This window comes from Rhincodon typus, unplaced genomic scaffold, assembly GCF_021869965.1.
Source record: "Rhincodon typus isolate 14 unplaced genomic scaffold, sRhiTyp1.1 hic_rhity00002707, whole genome shotgun sequence".
NCBI lineage: Eukaryota > Metazoa > Chordata > Chondrichthyes > Orectolobiformes > Rhincodontidae > Rhincodon > Rhincodon typus.
The window spans coordinates 7,906-25,000 of NW_025968345.1; the positions used below are offsets into that span (position 1 = coordinate 7,906).

General features: G+C 44.9%; 1 protein-coding gene across 1 annotated transcript in view; it reads right to left on the minus strand.

Annotated features, from left to right (window-relative positions):
• The window catches only part of LOC109911310, an 8,625-nt gene extending 7,899 nt beyond the window's left edge, over positions 1 to 726 (minus strand). The window contains exons 1-2 of the mRNA XM_048593360.1: positions 662 to 726; positions 424 to 499 (exon numbers count right to left, since the gene is read on the minus strand). The gene's annotated coding sequence lies outside the window, so the exon portion shown is untranslated. The remainder of the gene's footprint in view (positions 1 to 423; positions 500 to 661) is intronic.
• Positions 727 to 17,095: the final 16,369 nt, after the last annotated feature.

The following is a 17,095-nucleotide window of genomic DNA, read 5'->3' on the forward strand; positions in this document are numbered from 1 at the left end:
GAATATTGAGGGAGCGCCGCTCTGTCCGAGGGTGAATATTGAGGGAGTGTTGCACTCACAGGTCTGGTACCAAAGGAGTGCTGCACAGCCTAATGGTTTGCACGAAGTGAGTGTTTGTGGGATCGCACTTGGCATAAATCAATACTATAATAATGACTATGCTCAAATGTCTGTCATTGACTGCGAAATACTTTGGGCCAGCCCCAAAACTCCAGGCTTTTACAAGGAATTGGGAAATTTGGAAGAAAGGGAGAACAGTTACTTGGCCAAACAGTAGGAGCTGGAAAAAGCTCTAGAATGTGAGCAGATTTGGGTGAGCAGTGATATATTTGGGAGGGAGGCTGACGACAGGCTCTGGTACATACCTGCCCCCTCAGATGCAAGGATAGGCAAACAAATATGCCTTAAATTCTATCAACTCACTTGTACACTTACTGCGCCACTGGCTTTTGCATCTCGTAGTCTGGGAGCATCCAGGTGTCTTGCTGAATCCAGTTTTCTTACACCAGACAATCAGAGAGACAAACATAAAAATCAGGACAAGAACGATTACAATCGAAGCAATTGTACCTGAAAGAACAAAAAATTCCAGTCACTCAGTTTTGTTGTTGGAACATAACAGCAAGGCTACTTTTATGTAGCAATGATTAAAAATACTCACCTCCTGAAAGAGTACCTGCAGAGGATTGTTTTGCTTCACATACAGTGTCTGCTGTTGGAGTACATTCAGCTTTCACAGTCTGACCTTCTGGACAGCTGGAAAACCAGAATAAATAATGACAATATTCAAAATAGGACAAATTATCTTATCTTAAAATATAACAGAACTGTTCCTAACCTGGGAATGTTTGATGGGGACAGTGCAGAGGGAGCATTACTCTGTATTTAACCCTGTGCTGTCCCTGTACTGGGAGTGTTTGATGGGGACAGCCTAGAGGGCGCTTTACTAACTATCTAACCCATGCTGTCCCTGTCCTGCAAGTATTTGATGGGGACAGTGTAGAGTAATCTTTACTCTATATCTAATCCCGTGCTGTCTCTCCTGAGAGAGTGTTTGATGTGGACAGTGCAGAGAGAGCTTTACTCTGTATCTAACCCCGTGCTGTTCCTGTCCTGGAAGTGTTTGAAGGGAGACAGTATAGAGGGACCTTTATTCTGTATCTAACCCGGTGCTACCCATGTCCTGGGAGTGTTGGATGGGGACAGTGTAGAGAAAGCTTTACTCTGTATCTAACCCCGCGCTGTCCCTGTCCTGGGACTGTTTGAATAGGATAGTGTAGAGAGAGTTCTACTTTTTGTTTAAAAAAGTAGGTAGAGCTTTCCCATGTATATTACCCTGGGATATAACTGTTCTGCGTGTGTCTGATGGAGAAAAAGTAGAAGTGGTGATGTGCCTGAGTGCAGCAACTTATGAATGGACCATTAAATTTATACAAATTCACACTCAGATTTGATTTTAAAAAACAGGTTTGAATAACTATGTGCCCCACCCAAACCAGATGGATGCCCAGCTCACACAGACATCACTTTGGGATACCCCACAATGTGACATAGTAAGAAGTAAAGTGAAACAGAGAATTCAAAGCTTTCCTCCCAATGCCAATTGTAGATGTGGGGAATCTGTATTCACCTGGTTTTACACTTCCGACATATCTCACAGGACTGCTCTGGCGAACAGAATCTTCCTGCTTTGCACTGGCACACGGTGTTGTTCTGTGCTGTACAGTGAGACACTACTTCCTGATCTGTGAAGACACACAGCAATCAATGAAAATTAGTTCATTTGCTGGCAGAACAAAGAACGGGGAACGGGATGAAATTCAAAGCTGCTTCAGAAAGATAGCACTGGCAGTGTGGACTGAACGGCCTTCTGTGGTGTAACATTCAAAAAAACTCCAACTGAACCCTCTGACTCGGGGCTTAGGAGCCTCAGAGCCATGGCTGACGATATGCCTCCCTGATGGCCACACAACAACAGCAAAGAAGTCCCTTTCCAAAGCAAAGGAGATCAGATGCAAAACAGAAAAGCCTCCATTTCAACAGCCAAAGTTTAACCCAGGAATAGTTACAACTCTGATTTCTTACCTTCTCGACAAGAGTGGCAGGCCAGGCAACTGTCCAGACCATTAGGCCATTCGGTATAGTCTTCTCCATCAGTACAAGGCTGGCACTTCCCCCTGGTATAAGGTGTGTTACAGTTTTCAGCCACGTAGGTTCCTGTAGTCAGTAAGCAGGCCATTAACAGACAAGTCAGATGAATAACCACTCCTTCCGGGGGTAGTCAAACTGAGCGGTGCATTTAAAAACTTTTAACCAGTCACAGCAACATTCCTATCACTGCAGATCCCACAATCGCAAGTGTTCGGTCCAAAAACTTACCGATGCCCAAACTGGGACACTCCCAGCTCTGTTCTGCATGGCAATAGTTAATTGAAGGTGAATGGGAACGGGAGTAAAAACAGACAGGCTTCCCACTCCAAATTGTGATGTTCCACTATGATGTTCCCCACAGTCACTTTGCCAACCAACCTGCAACATCTCACTTCCTGCATGACCATGAAACCATATAATAGGAGAATTAGGCCATTTGGCCCACCTAAATGCACATGCAGAGGGTAATGTGGTACAATTGCCATCAACAGCCATTTCCCCAAGCCAGGTGGCACAGAATGAGGTCATTACCCCATGACCTTCTCCATAAAGACAAACCATGGGATTGTTTGCAGCAGAGAGAGAGAGAGAGAGAGGAACAAGTGTTCATAAAGCTAATCCCGTGTTAATGCTCATGTCACCTTTAGTGGGGCAGACTGCTGGGTGTGACTTAGCCCAATATAAACAGTGTTGGCACTGAGCTTTTTACAAAAAGCAGGTTTGATAAACTGGACACCAACCAGCAGACGCTCCCAAAAGCCCATTGCCAAGCAACAAAGTTTGGTACGCATAGAAGGATTTGCACTTGCGGGTCTGGCAGCATCTGTACACACAGAAACAGAGTGTTTTCTTTACACGGCCATGGTCATATCTCCTGGAGGGGTTATGACCAAAGGTCCGCTGTCTGCAGACCTCCAAATTCACGTTCAGCTCACTCCAATCCAACAAGAGAGGTGTTCCTCCCTGAGAATGATGTTTGGCCAGAGTAGGGCAAGATTGGTGCAGTGAGCAGGGGGAAGCTTTACTTTATGAGCGAGCCCGCTCCTTATTTTGAGCCCTCCATTTAAGCTAGCAACAGGTGTGATGATCCCAAGATTAGACCAATCGATCACAACCAGCTCCCAAGTACTGACTCTGCCACAAGACTATCTGGTCAATGCTGCAGCAATTAGGTACAGACAACAGTGAGAAGATCCAGACCCACCTGCAGGACACTTGAGGCAACATAGATTGGCACTAACTGGGTAATAGTTCTCTTTAGGGCAATGAACATCTCGAGCAGTCCAATTGTTTCGAGTCAATGCACTCTTGACCTGGTTTCCATGGTTCTGTTCTGCAATCGCGTTATGCTTCCCATGTAGAGACAGTCCTTGAACTGAAACCTAAAAGAGACCAAAGATTTTTGACAAAGCGAAGAGGAATCCTTCAAAATTGTAAAAACCTCCAAAGACATTTCATAAGCAGGAGCATTATCACAAGCATTATCTGACACTGACTCACAGGCAGATATGAGGGAATACCTGAAGGTTTGCTCAAAGTGGCACATAAGAAGAAGTTTCGTAAAGGAGGAAAGAGACAGAAAGGTTTAAGGAACCTGCTTTACTTTGAAAACCTTCCCTTCAAATTTTGTGCAAAGAAACTTAAAAACCAAACACAAATGCACACTGCATTGCCAGCATAATCAGGATGGAAAAGATCCCGGAATCGGTTCAGAGAGCAGACAAGTGGCTGAGCCTTGTTCATACAAAAACCAATAGTAGGATTAACACGGGACGTTACTCAGGAACTTTTAGGACTCAACAGTTCCTTTGAAACTCTTCTGGAAATCACTGAATCCATACTTGCTTGGGGAACGTTCATGAGGCAAGACTTGCAAAGTCAGCTCAGTTAATTTATAGTCTCCTAGCACAAAAGAGTCAAAGGACAACTGCGGATACCAACAGTTAAGCCAAAAAATTGGGAACATTATTGTCAATCCTGAAGAAGTAGGATATGTGTTATGATTCCAGCTGTTGGTAATACTGGACAAGTCATAGCTTCAGGTGAATCGTGACTTGATAGTTCATAAGTGTAATCCTTGCAATTTGGCCACTGCAGTGGTCAGTCACTGATCATAGTCACGAGGCAGACAATATACATTTAAATAAGAACACACACATGTTACAGAAAAGAAAAAAATTCCAGAGAGATATTCTTTAAATAGCAAAATCAAGGCTTCAACCCTTGTATCTTAATAATATGCTTTACAGACACTCAGTCCCAGTGAAGTATCACTCCTATCTTAACTCTAATTTCTTACTGAACTGACAAGGTTGCAATCATCTGAAAGCCATCTATCTTTCCGTATGTCATGAACGTTCAACTTTGAAACACTTCATCAATTAAGTGCCCAGGAAGATTGCTAATCACTCAAATAACGTCACATGCTTTCTTAGAAATTATATTTACATTGTGATATAAAAATGACTTCCTGGTCTTGTTAACATTATATCAAGTTCCCTTCTCAGAACTAAAACAAAACCCACATACTTCTACTTTAGAATCCAAATTCCCAAATAATAATACATTATGAAACTTTTGTGATAATTGTAAATATATCTGGACAACTTTATTGGTTAGATCACAAAATGCTGTTTGAAAGTTGGAAATATAACCTTTGGCTGCACAAGTGAAGCACAGCAGAGATCAAAAAACATTACAACAAATACTTGTTATGAACAAAACATTTCAGGTAGCAGGACCTTTTAAGGACCCACTGCCCCCGAGGTACTGAAAAGGTAGATCATCTTCAACATTAATACCGAGCTCTATTGTTCCAGTGTTAGGTTCCCTCTTAGGAGATTCCTACGCACTTCATACAAATGCAATACGCCAACTTCTGTGAATAGCCACAGTTTATTTAAGTAATTACAAGCTTTGGAGGATCACTTAATCTTCGCAGGGCTTGCGGAGCCGTGTCAAGCGATGCTGTCTAATAAGGGAACCGTCCTCCCTTTATATAGGATTTTACATCACAGTCAGTCATGTATGCAAGATACAATTTTTTACTTCCCCATAGTCACGTTTCTAGCAACAGTGATAGTACGTAACTTAATCACCTAACAGTAGAAGCAAAGGTCAGCCGCCCAAAAACAATGTGTACGACTAGATAGTTCCTTATCTTTTTAGCCTTAGTTCAACATTCACAGACAGCAGAGTATAATTAGATTACCACATTTTATCTGCGAGACAGAGGCGTCCATGGCGCAGCTTAGCACCTAATTTCTTACATGTCAGCAGAACAAATATTAACCCTTTAACATTTCATTCCCTCCTTTTATCATTTCATGATAACCAACTAAATGGGGGCTGAGAAAGGCGCCGCCAGCTTATTCATAAGAATCTTACAGCCAGTATTGAAGCAAGTTATTAACACACAACATACAATGATTATAACAACAAGAATTACTAGTCCATGCAGTAGATAGGATCCCCAGGATCCTCCCAGTAGCCACCCTAGCCAGTCATCTCCTTTCTTAGGACCTTGTCTGACATCTTCCAATTGTTTCTTGATAGACTGGGTGGTGTGGGTTATATTGTATGATTCGTCCATAACATGGGTGATGCATTTGTCTCCTACTATTGTACAAACTCCCCCCTGTTGGGCCAATTGATAATCCACTGCATATCTAGTCTGTTGTGCATAGAGCCTTAACTCTGCCAATTCCCGATTAACCGCTTCCAGTCCCCTCACTGTACTGTTTCCCAGGTTAGTTAACCCACAAATGAGGTAATTCCGGTTCTTCGCTGCTATTACTCCCGCCGATCCTCCGAGGGACAGTGCCCCCAGGAACCCATAGCCAAGGGAAGATCCCAGAGTTACTGAGTCCTTCCAATTCGCACAAAATTCCTCACTAACAGCTCGGGTAACTATTCTGCGGGGGGTGTGTGCTTTCTGTGGCCATGGGACAGTAAGTGGTCCTATTGTCCCTACAGCGAATAGGACGGGGAGAGCCGGGGTGGCCGTAGTAAAGGTCCCGTTGAGAAGGAACGCAAACCCTCTTTTGGCCCGGTAGCATTTGACCGCTTTGTTATTGGCACTCGTGAACTGTTTATATCTCCAGTTTCTTTCCTGGCTGGAATTCCCTCCGGATCTGATCAGTTGGTAATCGTAAAAAGGATATGACCAAAAGGCAGAGCTGACATGGGTTCCGTTACAATGCCCACAAATGAACTGTCTTCCTGCAGTAACATTTAAGCACCTTTCCTCATCACAGGTGCAGGTGAATATTCCATTGCTCACCTGGCAATGTCTGCGGGCACAAGAGGCATTCGTGGGGACCAAAGCGTATGCACAACCCCATCCCCGTCCTGAGAAGCAAAGTGGATAGCTCATGGGATCACAGCAAATCCTACCATTTCTTCCCTGGGTTCCTATGCAGCTAGGGGACTGAGATCTATCTGAATTTATCAGCTCTATGCACCGTCCTGATGTTCCCCTTCTGAGCCTCCCGCTTTGACTCACACAGGGGGCGTCTGAAGTATCTGTGGTGTATAGGTTGAGGGGGGTCCACCCAGGGATGGCTACAAGTAACGCCTCTACTGACTGGCAAGCGGGCAATACACAGTTCGATTACCATGCAAATGCATATGAGCCTTATAAAACAAGTTGTCCTCCAGGCCTAATACACGAAGGCGGCCATGATACCGCAGAGTGCGAGTGTAGTCTTTAGGCCATCTGAGGGCCCCATCGTTTACAGTCACTCAGATGGATCCAGCGACTCTGTCCTCGGAATTTGACTGCCGTTGGCGTCTGAAGGAGTATTTGGAATGGTCCTTTCCACCTGGGTCCAAGCTTGGGGCGATCCCAGTCTTTGATCAGCACGAGGTCTCCCGTTTGTAGTCTGGGGGGTTCATTCTGGTCATCTGAGCTCTGATCCGTCGCTTGTGATGGTGGTCCAAAGGCGTGCTTTACCTGTGAATGAAGAAACTTTAGAGACGATGTTAGCTGCTGCATTTCCTCTCCCATAATATTTAAGTCTACGTGGGCAGGTGGGTCTGTGTCGGCATCCCAAGGGGTCCTACTGGGTCGGCCATAAATTATTTCTGCGGCCGAGAGTCCAGTAGTGAAGTGGGGTGTTATTCTCACGTGGTACAGAGCTAAAAGCAAAACCTTTAGCCAGTTAAGGCCGGTTTCGGATGTTAGCTTAGTCAATTTAGTTTTGAGAGTTCCGTTAGCTCTTTCCACTATCCCTGCCGCCTGGGGGTGGTAGGCACAGTGGAATTGTTGTTGGATGTGTAACACCTTACATAGTTCTTTGTTGATTTTTCCGACAAAGTGGGGGCCATTGTCTGAACTAATCTGTCGAGGCGCTCCAAACCTCGGTACGATCTCTGTCAGTAGTAATTTTACCACCATTGAGGCTTTATTATTAGTGGTTGGAAAGGCTTCAATCCATCTACTAAATACATCAACAATAACAAGACAATACTTATAGCAATGTACACGCGGCAATTTAATGAAATCAAGCTGAATACACTCAAATGGGCCACCTGGCAAGGGTGTTTTCCCTGTTACGCACCACATTCCTTGGCCAGCATTATTTTGCTGACATGTCACACGTGACCTGACATGCTTCTGGGCTGCCTCAGCCAATCGGGGGTGCCACCAGGTACGTAACATGATATTACTCATTCCCTCCTTGCCAAGGTGGGTATCAGTATGAAGACAGTCAATAAGCATTGGTAACAAAGCATCAGGTATACACACTTGGCCAACTGGAGTGACCCAGAGACCTCTTGACGCAGAGTGCGAACACCCATGCGTCTTCCATATTTCTTTTTCTGAGTCAGGGGTGTCCCCCTTTAAACACTGCACAGTGACAATGTCTGGTATGCCCGTTGTTTTTGAGGCAGGTGAGCGATTTAACGCCTGCCGGTTCATAGAGGACACAATAGAATTGCGTGCTGTTGCAGCGTCTTTGGCAGCTCGATCAGCTCTGGCATTGCCTTTGCTGATATCCGTATTGTCCATTACATGGGCCGCACATTTGATTATGGCCAATTGCTTGGGGAGGAGGATGGCTTTGAGGAGATTTTGGATGTATAGTGAGTTCTGAATAAGTGTCCCTGAGGAGGTCAGAAATCCGCGCTGCGACCATAGCTGGCCGAACTCATGGGCCACGCCAAAGGCATATCGTGAGTCCATGTATATATTTACCGATTTTCCTGTAGCCAGGGTACAAGCCTGTGTTAAAGCAAAGAGCTCTGCTTTCTGAGCAGATACCGGAGGATCGAAGGAGGCTGATTCTAAAGTGATTGTGTGGTTCACAACTGCGTGTCCTGAAAGGGGAACTCCTAAAGGTGATATCGAAGAGCTACCATCCACGAAGAGGGTAAGATCCGGTGTGGGTAATGGGGCGTCTGAAAGGTCCGGTCGAGGGGAGGTTAAGAAGTGGTTGCTGGTCCTTGAACTGAGGCTGAGGTGGTGGTGGTGGAGCGCTGGCAGAGGGACTAGGGTATATGGGCTGATGTGGTCGGGCGGGTGGGGCACTAGGCGGAATTTGCCAATCCTCCTCCTGGTCATCAGTGTCATTATTTTGGAACAATATTGGCAGACCAGACATGTCAGGAGGTACCTCCATTTCATTCCCACATGATAAACCGGCTTGACACTTCAACTCTGATTCCTTATTTTGCCTCTCCTTTCTCAATCTTTCTTGTTCTGCTTTTACTCATATCATAATCCTCACGCTGCCACTTCAACACCTCCCATGACTTAGGGTTCCCCTCATGATCACATACTCTAATCCCTCTTCAACGTGCATTATTCTCCCAGCTGGCCTGTTTAAATTTATTCGTTATTTCCTCAGCAGTCTTTCTCCACGTGGATATTAAAGTTTTCCATTTTGTCCCCGTATTACGTTTCCAAATTGCCTCTTCCGCTTTTATGCATTTATCTACATCCCAAGTTCCCCCTATTGGCCAAATTTCATTTCCCAATTTCTTATTTAGGCATGCCGACAGACATCTGAACCGTTCTTCATTCTCGGGGTCATCCCGACATAACCGATGTAAAGGGGTTCCGACACCCGACTTATCCAATGTCTGTCCCATTTTAACGCTTCAACTTCTTACTTATCTCTATATACTAGTCCAGTGTCCTTGGTCTCCACACACACTTCAGGGTCCTGACCTTTGCGTGGGGGATTTCCCCTCTTAACAACCGGTCTAAGGCAGGGTGGTTGAGACAGACACTGTAGTTATCCTTTACCTTAGGTACGACGTTCCAGAGACTCGAACTCTGGTATTGGAGGATTCTAACCTCCGAATTCCCGACACTTACAGTTGGGAGGACTCTAACCTCCGAATTCCAGGGGGACTCAAACCTCCCTGAGACGAACTCGTCAGCGTACAAGTGCGTAAGTTATCTTGGAGATTCCGTCACTACAGAGTTCTAGGAGACGAGGGGTGGACTGAGTGATAGGTTAATGAGAGAGATCAAGGTAAATCTTACCTCGTGAGCCCATCCGTCTCACGTTACCGGCACACAGGCGATTATTTATTCAGTCCGCCTAGAAGTTCCATATATGTTGGAATCCCATCCTCGTCGCCAAATGTTAGGTTCCCTTTTAGGAGATTCCTACACACTTGATACAAATGCAATACGCTGACTTCTGTGAATAGCCACAGTTTATTTAAGCAAGTACAAGCTTTGGAGGATCACTTAACAATCTTCGCAGGGCTTGCGGAGCCATGTCAAGCGATGCTCTCTAATAACGGATATAGGATTTTACATCACAGTCAGTCATGTATGCAAGATACAATTTTTTACTTCCCCATAGTCACATGCCTAGCAACAGTGATAGTACGTAACTTAATCACCTAACAGTAGAAGCAAAGGTCAGCCGCCCAAAAACAATGTGTACGACTAGATAGTTCTTTATCTTTTTAGCCTTAGTTCAACATTTACAGAGAGCAGAGTATAATTAGATTACCACATTTTGTCTGCGAGACAGAGGCGCCCACTGCACAGCTTAGCACCTAATTTCTTACATGTCAGCAGAACAAACATTAACCCTTTAACATTTCACCAGGAGGCAACTGACCGTAATTCCAACGGGCAAGTGCAGAAATGTACACAGCAGCACCCCACACCCCACACCCACCATCCCCCCAACCCAGCTTAAATATGGCCTTAACAGGAAGATGCCAGTCAGCTCCAAGAACATGCTGTGCCATTCAATTAGATCGAGGCTGATTTCCATTTCAACTCCTGGAGCAGGTCTGTCATGTAAAGCTTGCGGGCAATGCAAGGGTTAAACAGGTCTGCAGTCATCCTTGTGGTCATTAGTAAGCTCCACTTGTTGGTTCCTCACCAAGCCATTCAATCCCTCCTTGTGTGTAATAACATCTCTGAACAGGTTGATTAGAAAATATCTCTCCCTCCCCCATAAACTGAGGGAGCGTCATCTTGGACTGAAACAGACCAGAACCGTCAAAGCTTCCTGTAATGAGATTACTTTCTCCCCACTTCTTTGTGCGTGGAGTGCAGTTTGTAAGCACACCAATCAGGAATAGAGCAGGGAGGTGTGGGATTGGGTGGGGCAGGGGAATTGCTTTGTGTCATCCAATTATGGACTTCAAGGTATCCAAGCAATTCACTGTTATTCTTCCATGTTGAAGTAAACCAGTTTATGCTTCCTTCTTATCTCTGGCCTCACCCCATCTCTGCCAGTCTTTGGAGAACTGTGTGTTCATCCAATCCTAGACTGTTGACGAAACCTCACACCCTCTGACCCACCATTGAAACCATACCTTCACCTGCTTGAACCCTAAACTAAATGAATTTCATCCCAAAACCTCATCTTCCTTTATAACGTTTGCCATTCATTCACCCAGATTTTGGACACCTTGCCCTAATATCCGCTTAGTGGTTTGGTGTCAGAATTATGTTCCCTGGGGGGGTTTACAGTATGGAAGGTATAAATGCAAGTTGTTCCAACGAACATATAAAAAAACTGCAAGTGCTAAATGCTGACCTTAAATGACACATGAATTCACGGCTGGACTTCTCCAGTTGCACAACCAAAACAACACATCACAATGTTGCATCAGCCAATTCCCTGAACACTCCCATTTTTACAAGAATGATGCAAGACAAAGATTCAAACCTACTCCCTCAAACTGCACTGGCCTTCCTTATCCTGCCCAACTCCACAACAACAAGCAAGGAGGGGAAGCACGTCACCAAGCACCAACTTCAAAAGCAGAAAAGGAGGGTGGGAGCATGTTTACCAAGACAGTCATACTTCAGTTAACGTCATACAATTTTAACATATACTGCGGCAATGAGGTGAATGCCAGTACTGACCCTCTAATTGTGCACCTCTACTTCAGCACTGCACATCCAACGTTGCGGCGCTCCCTCGGCACTGACCCTCCGACTGTGCGGCGCTCCCTCGGCACTGACCCTCCGACTGTGCGGCGCTCCCTCGGCACTGACCCTCCGACTGGGCTGCGCTTCCTCGGCACTGACCCTCCGACTGGGCTGCACTCCCTCAGCACTGACCGTCTGACAGTGCGCCACTCCCTCACTGTTGACCCTCCAACAGTGTGGCACAGCCTCAGTACTGACCCTCCAACAGAATGGCGCACTATCAGCACAAATCCTCTAACAGTGCGGCACTCCGTTACCACTGACGTTCCGACACTGCGGCGCTCCCTCGTTATTTACCCTCCAATAGTGCGCCACTCCCTCAGTACTCACCCTCGATAGTGCACCAAACCGTCAGCACTGACCCTCCTACAGTGCGGCACTCCCTCAGCACTGACCCTCCTACAGTGTGGTGCTCCGTCAGCACTGACCCTCTGACAGTGCGGCACTCCCTCAGCACTGACCCTCCGACAGTGCGGCAATTCAAATGACTCAGTGATTGAAGGGACACCCACTGAGCCAGGTCACAGGTTGGGTCCATGAATTTCATTTTGTTAATGACACTCAGTAAATAAATGTATAGCTTCTTGCTGCTGGAATCTTTGGCTTAGCTCTGTAATGCACATGAAAGTGCCTTGTATATTCCCTGTGGAAAAACCAGGGAGATTCCACCACACAACAGATTTCCACACCCAGGAGCAACATCAGATCATTCCAGAACAAAACCAAAGACCGCTGCTTTAAATGCTTTGAAGCATACATCTGCAAACCCTTGGCACTGTCACTCGCATATTAGTGACAAATATCCAAATGGCAGGACATTGCAGTTTGTGAAGAACGACCTCTCCAGACAGAAATTTTACATTTACAACAGGGAGGTCAATTAAAAGTGATTTCCTGTGACAGGAAACACAATTTAAGGAATGCAGTTCAAGTTCAGAACTTGTTAAGTGTCACTGTACAGAGTAGGTGTAATGAAAACTTTCATATCTTTCTGGTTACTGGTTAAACACAGCTAAGTAGTGAGGACTCTCACTTCTGAATTAGAGTGCTGTGGGTTCAAATCCCCACGCTTGGTCACAAATTCAAAGCTCATATGTACAATGCAGCAATGCCTGTCAGAGGGTCCTGTCTTTCAGCTGAGAGCTCAGACTCCCTCTTGCGCTGCTTGAATATATCTCTGGGGCAGGATTTTCAAAGGGCAGTTCTCCCTGCTGTCCTGGCTGAGATTTACCCTTCAAACAACAACAGCATGACTGAGATAACAAGGTGTACAGCTGGATGAACACAGCAGGCCAAGCAGCATCAGAGGAGCAGGAAGGCTGACGTTTCGGGCTTAGACCCTTCTTCAGAAATGAAGAGTTCAGAATTCTGAAGAAGGGTCTAGGTCCGAAACATCAGCCTTCCTGCTCCTCTGATGCTGCTTGACCTGCTGTGTTCATCCAGCTCTACACCTTGTTATCTCAGATTCTCCAGCATCTGCAGTTCCTACTATCTCTCAACAACTTGACTACTTTGCTGCACTCAGCTTGGCTGCAGTGATTCCAACAAACATTGACTACATTTCGAAAAGTACATCACTGGTTATTAAGTGCATTGGGACATTCAGAGGTTGTTTAAGGCACTACAAAATTTTGTTGTTTATTCAATTGTGTCACTTACTGTGCCAGCATTCATTGTCCATCCCTAGGTGACTTATAGTTGTGAGTTCCAAGATTTTGACCCAGTAACACTGAGAAAATAGTGATATATTTACAAATCAGGACGGTGAGTGGCTTGGAGGGTAAATTGCAGGTGGTGGTGTTCCCATGTATCTGCTGCCCTTGTCCTTCTAGATGGAAGTGGGTCGTGGGTTTGGAAGGTGCTGCCTAAGGAGCCTTGGTGAATTTCTGCAGTGCATCTTGTAGGTGGTGCACACTGCTGCTAATCTGCATGCTGGTGGAGAAAGTGGGTACTTGTGGATGTGGCGTCAATCAAGCAGGCTGCTTTTTCCTGGATGGTGTCAAGATTCTTGCATGCTACTGGAACTGCACTCATCCAGGCAAGTTGGGAATATTCAATATTCCAATATCCCCAGTATTTATGGCTGGTCCAAATCAGTTTCTGTTCAATGGTAACTCCGTAGGATGATGGTAATGGTGGATTCAACGATGGTAATGCCACTGAATTTTATTTCTATTTTTTTCTAATCTTTTTTCTGTAAACATTTGTACTTAAGAATCTGTACCCAAGTACCTTTCTACCTAAATGGCGACTTGTAAACTTTTCCCTGTACTCTTCTGAGTACATGTGACAATAAAGCTAATTCTAAGAATGCCAAGGGACAATGGGGCAGCACGGTGGCTTAGTGGCTAGCTCTGCTGCCTCACAGTACTAGGGACCCGGGTTTGAGTCCAGCCTCAGGCGACTGTCTGCATGGAGTTTGCACATTCTCCCCCGTGTCTGTGTGGGTTTACTCCGGGTGCTCCAGCTTCCTCCCACAGTCCAAAAATGAGAAGGTTAGGGTGGATTGGCCATACTAAATTGCCTATTGTGTCCAGGGATGTGCAGGCTTGGTGGATTAGCCATGGGAAATGCAGGGTTATGGGGATAAGGTTGGGGGGGGCAGGTCTGGGTGGGATGCTCTTCGGGGAGCCAGTGTGGACTCATTGGGCCGAATGGCCTGCTTCCACACTGTAGGGATTCTATGATGGTTACATTCTCTCTTGTTGAAGATGGCCATTGCCTGGCAATTGTGTGTAGAGCAAAAGTTACTAGTCAGTTGCCAGCCTAAGCCTGAATATTGTCTGAATCTTGCAGCATTTGGGCACAAACTGCTTCAGTAGAGTCATAGAGATATACAGCATAGAAACAGACCCTTCGCTCCAACTGGCCCATGCTGACCAGATATCTTAAATAAATCTAGTCCCGTTTGCCAGCAATTGACCCATTTCCCTCTAAGTATCTGAGCTGTTGCACATTATGCTGAATATTGTGCAAACATCACCCAACATCCCCACTTATAATCTTCTGACAGAAGAAAGACCATTGATGAAACAGCTTAAAATAGTTGGGTTAAGGACACTACCCTGACGAACTCATGCAAAGACATCCTAGTGCTGAGATGATTGGCCTCCAACAAACACAACCATCTTCCTTTGCACTAGGTATCACTCTAACCAGTGAAGTATTTATCCCTGATTTCCATTGAGTCTAATTTTGATGGGGCTCTGTTCTGATTTAGCTGTTGTTATTGCTAGACAAGTCAGTTCCCAGACAGAAATCCACCTGGATAGATCACTTTTTTTTGGTTTAATTGAGATAGCCTCTCACCAAAACACAGCAAACAACATTGCAGACTTGGGTTTAACAATAAAGCTAAACTTTATGATGCAAAAGAAATGAAGATAAAAAAGAATAAACCAAACTATTTACATTTAACAAGTTTAAAGATTTAAAAACAAATGGTGAAGGACAATGTCATTCACCCCAAAAGCACTCCTTTACAGTACTCACACAGAGAAAGTGTGATAGAGAAAGAAATTATTTTTCTGTCACTTCTACAGGGCTTAATTTAACTGTGACTTCAACTTCCAGTCTTCAGAATCTTCTTGGTGCCTTCCTACACCTCAACTTAAAGTGTCTCAGTTTCAACTAACACCTTCAGGGTTTAATCAAACACTTCTGGACTAGAATTTTTACTCAACTCCTTACACTGAGCTTATCTATTTCTTAACAATTCTAAACTATATTCTCCCTTTCGCAAGAACAACTGTTTTACATATTCAGCTTCAGCCAAGACTCCTGTAAAACTGCCAAACACAAAATAAAAAAAGTTATTATAGTCAATAGGTATTTCCTATTCAAAAGAAAAAAGTTCAATCCCTGCCTTTCAAAATTGAAAATTGAATGCACAACTGTTAACTTTGATCAATGATAAAATTCCCACACAGTAAACAAAAACCTGCTACTCTCTCAGAAATCTCTCTCACACTTGCATTTTAAAATAAATTACCATGGCTATAGAAATGCTTACAAGATAATCGTTAAACCTCTCAGATGCACAGAAAACTCATATGCCACCAGTTCAAAATTTTAAAAAGCCAAAATTATATCAAAATAAGTATAAATCACACACTTTTAAGCACAGCTCCTTATGCCACACTCAGTCAAATGCAGCCTTGATGTCAAGGGCAGTCACTTTCATCTCCTGCATGTTTGTACACTAAAGGAGTATGAGGATAGACTGCGAAGGTCCAATCAACGAAATACAAGATCATCCACAATTTGACTAGCCATTGGATGACGTAAAATCAAACAGGGAGTGCCGACTGAGGCAAACACATTCCAGTCAAATTTCCTGCTTCTGTAGTGTAGTGGTTATCACATTCACATAAGACGCGAAAGGTTTCCGGTTCGAAGCTGGGCACAAACAGTGGTGCTCCATTAGGGTGGCACAGTGGCTCAGTGGTTAGTACTGCTGCCTCACAGCGCCAGGAACCTGGGTTCGATTCCAGCCTCAGGCGATTCTCTGTGTGGACTTTGCACATTCTCCACGTGTAGGCATCCTAAACTTTGGGGTGGCACGGTGGCTGGCACGGTGGTTAGCACTGCTGCCTCACAATGTCAGGGACCTGGGTTTGATTCCAAACTTGGGCGACTGTCTGTGTGGATTTCCTCCGGGTGCTCCGGTTTCCTCCCACTGTCCAAAGATGTGCAGGGTAGGTGAATTGGCCATGCTAAATTGCCCCATAGTGTCCAGGGATGTTTAGTTTAGATGAATTAGACATGGGAAATGCAGGGGTAGGGGAATGAGTCTGGGTGGGATGTTCTTCAGAGGGGCAGTGTGAAATTGTTGGGCTGAATGGCCTGTTTCCACACTGTACGGACTCTGAGCTGCAACAAGCCACTACATTTCTCATCCTGTGCCAAGTCAATGGCTTCTGATATCAAGCTATTATCAAAACTGATCCCACCTCTGGTGGACAGTGAAGATTTGATCATTAATGCATGGGTCTGAAGTCTTATTTGACCCAGATCAAGCGAAGGATGACTGGATGATTGGATTGGATCAGTGGTAATCCCTGCCGGGGTTTCACAATTTAACACAACTTTTCAATCTTGCCTAGGAATCAGATCGGACAATATCATGAAGGGCACAAGTTCATTTACTTTTCTTCAATCCTTTGTGGGGACTGAAAGTCCTGGCAGAAACTCAAAAGTGGCAGATCAGTTATTGGCGTCTGTCCATTAGAAATCACATGATACATTCCAAGTTCTACCCACTCAATCTTCCAACATTGCTCGTGTCTGATATATCCAAATAATATCAACATTTCACATGGCAACAGAATCATTCGTAGCATTTTACTTGGAAAGGAATAAAAAATGTTCTGTGCTCATTAGTTATATGAAATCGCTGTGAAAACCACTCGCTCTAGCATAGGTGTAGAATTCAGACACACTGAAAGCACAGCCAGCCCAGTCAGCCCTGTAAACATGTTCCTCACCAACATTTACAAAGCAGAACTCCAGCCAGACAGAACCATG